The sequence below is a fragment of the Anthonomus grandis genome, chromosome 7, assembly GCF_022605725.1.
Source record: "Anthonomus grandis grandis chromosome 7, icAntGran1.3, whole genome shotgun sequence".
Classification (NCBI taxonomy): domain Eukaryota; kingdom Metazoa; phylum Arthropoda; class Insecta; order Coleoptera; family Curculionidae; genus Anthonomus; species Anthonomus grandis.
The window spans coordinates 3641609-3644878 of NC_065552.1; the positions used below are offsets into that span (position 1 = coordinate 3641609).

Sequence of the window (3270 nt, forward strand, 5' to 3'; positions counted from 1 at the left end):
TGGTAAATAGTGTCCAAATTTTTACATCTTTACATTTTTACATTTTTACATCTTTTTAATTTTTTACTATCTTTAACTTATTGTATTGTAATATCTTATTATTGTCTTTAGTAAATTGGTCTACTGTTCTTACCGATTTTTGGTTGTGAATAAATAAAAAAAGGCCGTTATTATTTATGTTTGCCAATTCTGCAAGGCTGTTTCTGTAAATTATTTAGTATTACATTAATTATTTATAGCAATACAAAACATGTAAAAAAAACTGTGGATGGTTTTTGCGTAAAAATCAATCGTAAATCTATATCTATCTATTTTATGAGTGTGTGTGATGGTGCTAAAGCGATTTTAGAGTTTTGTTTGTCAATATCAATTATTATTAACGTAATAATATTATTTTTACAATACGTAGGTACAACAGTACAACTACCTTAACCCAAGCACCATTTTGTTCGGCCCACTCTGATTCAAATACAGTCTCTGCTGAAGAACCCGAATCCACCAGCCAATCAGTTAACGGTAAATAAAATCAGTAATAATATAAGAATTATCTATATAAATAATAGTAATATTTTCTTTATTCTTCATTAATTCTTTTATTCTATTATTATTCTTATTTATGATTTTTTTAGCAGAACTGGACGAAGAACCTTTTGGTTCAGATGACTCTATTAAAGATGCAGACTATCTTTCCAGTGACCAATCAGGTAAGTTAATAAAAACAGTAATGACTCTTGGTGTTAATTATCATTTTTTTAGATAATGGTGGCTTAGACAATCACGTAGTACTTAGAAATACTAATCAAATACCAAAAGATAGGTCAGTTGAACCAAAAAATAAAAAGAAAAGATGTCCCACTTTTTGGAAAAAAATGTTCGCAGAGACAATAAGAATTCGGGGCTTCCATATATAAACTCAAAAGGAAATCACGTTCCAGGCAGGTTCTTAGGTGAATCATGCAACAATTCTTGCAGGTAGGAATAAGATTGACACTTCTTTAAACGTAGATCATAATTATTTTTTTTTTCAATTTAGGATTAAATGCAAAACTCGTATTAGCCAGGAAGAAAGGATAAATATTTTTACATCATTTTGGAATCTTGCAAATGTTGATAGGCAACAAGATTTCCTAAATAATTTGGTAGAGGTTATCGATTGTAAAAGAAGAACAACTGGCACTAACAACTTAAGAAGATCCAAATCTATGAAATTTTATCTGTGCATTAAGGATTCTAGAATAAATGTATGTAGAACAATGCTACTTAATACCCTTGGTGTTAAAAAGGGATTTCTGAATTTTGCCATTAAAAAACGTGTCCCAAATAGTAACACCACAGAAAAAGATAAGAGAGGCGGTTATGGTACCTCTAAAATATCAGAAGATGCAGTAAATTTTTTAAAACAACATATTCAGAAATTTCCTACAGTCTCTTCTCATTACTGCAGAAAAGACTCAAAAAAAATGTACTTGGATCAAAAATTGAACCTAAAGCAGATGCACAGGTTATACCAAAAAAATTGTGCCAAAGAAAATATGGAATGTTAAAGGAGTCATTCTATCGCCATATTTTTAATTCTCATTTTAATCTATCATTCCATAGGCCTCGAAAGGATCAATGTCCAACATGTACAGCGTATGAATCTGCTAACACAGAAATCAAAGTAAATTTGCTGCAAAACTATGAAGATCACATTAAAAATAAGGAAAGAGCCAGACAGGAAAAAAATTTGGATAAGGATGCAGCAAAGGAAAATCCTAAAGAAATGCATTCCGCCAACTTTGATTTGCAACAAGTATTGTATGTGCCAACAGATCCCACTAACCCCATTCTTTTTTACAAAACGAAGTTAGCCATATACAATTTCACTATTTTTAACTGTGGAGATAGTTCTGGAAAATGCTACATGTGGTCTGAAGTAGAAGGTTCACGTGGCCCATGCGAAATAGCATCCTGTTTATTCCAGCAGCTCAAAAGTCTTTCTACATCCATTCAAAATGTAAGGCTCTTTAGTGACACATGTGGAGACCAAAATAAAAATCAATTTGTTGCCGCTATGTTTATTGATGCCGTACAAGTTTTACCGATAGAGGTCATTGACCAAAAATTCCTGGTTTCAGGACACAGCCAAATGGAATGCGATTCAATGCACGCAAGAATTGAAATTGCATCCAAAAATGTCCCAGTTTATTTGCCGCATGAATGCGTAACCATTGCTCGGAATGCAAAAAAATGACCCTAAGTGCAAAGTATTTCAAAAAAAAGACATAGCTTTTGTTGACTGGAAAACCCTGGCAAAGCTAATTATGATCAACCGAAACAACGATCAAGATGGGAATGTGGTTAATTGGCATCATATTAAGTGGATTAGGTATGAAAAGGCATTTTTTCACCTTTTACAATGAAAATTAAAACAGACTTTGATGAAGATTTTCGCAGTATAATGATTCTTCCATACAGAGGAAGACGAGTGACAGTTGCTTCCATGGAAAAATATTTCAAACCCTTACACGAGGAAAAGAGGAAAATTTCAGCATTAAAGCTGAAACATTTAAAAGTAATTTGCAATTCTGGAAGTGTCCCAGATGACTGCCGGCTCTTTTTTACAAGTTTGCTAAGTAGTGACGAAACCATTGATGAGGATGAAACGGTGGTTCCAGATGTAAATGACCCTGAGGGCGAAGACTTTGTCTTACAATAATGTTATTAATAATTATTTTTATCTTTCATTATTGTGTTTAGAATTAGTTCTTTAAGTTTATAGCTTTTCGCATCACTACATACAACTTTGAGAAAGTATTATGTGCCAAATATGACTATCTGCATTTTTCCTGTTTAAATTAGTTATTATTTATGTTTTTCGAAAATCTGGGTCATTATAAGAAATTTTTTTAAATTTTATTCAAATAAAAAATATGTAAATAAAAAGATGAGTTTTATTAAAATGTGTTTTTTTATAGATTTGATTTGATACACCCTATTAAACTTTATTTTGTGTTTCCTAAATATAAAGCATTTTGTAGATAGCTACATATGGAAACACACCATCGATTTGACAGCTTGGACATATGCGATTTGAGTTTTAGGTTAGGATTAACCAATTTCATTTCTTTTTTTTTTGATTATTTATAATCCACCTCATATTGTGAATTGTATAAATATTTCGTTCTAATTTGATGGGGCCAGGCAGAAATGGCGATCAAGAGGGATGAAGAGTGAGAGAATCCCTTTACAGATAATACATTCCCAGCAATTCTTCCTTGAATATTGAAT

The 3270-nt window shown here is 31.6% G+C and overlaps 1 long non-coding RNA gene across 2 annotated transcripts; it reads left to right on the top strand.

Annotated features, from left to right (window-relative positions):
* Positions 1–277: 277 nt before the first annotated feature.
* LOC126738491 (uncharacterized) lies at positions 278–2862 on the top strand. Of its 2 annotated transcripts, none has more exons than XR_007661354.1 (4): positions 278–516; positions 630–704; positions 757–972; positions 1034–2862. It is a non-coding gene; the product is annotated as an uncharacterized LOC126738491 (long non-coding RNA). The 2 variants fall into 2 exon arrangements; XR_007661355.1 differs by having other exon boundaries at positions 633–704.
* The last annotated feature ends 408 nt before the right edge of the window (positions 2863–3270 follow it).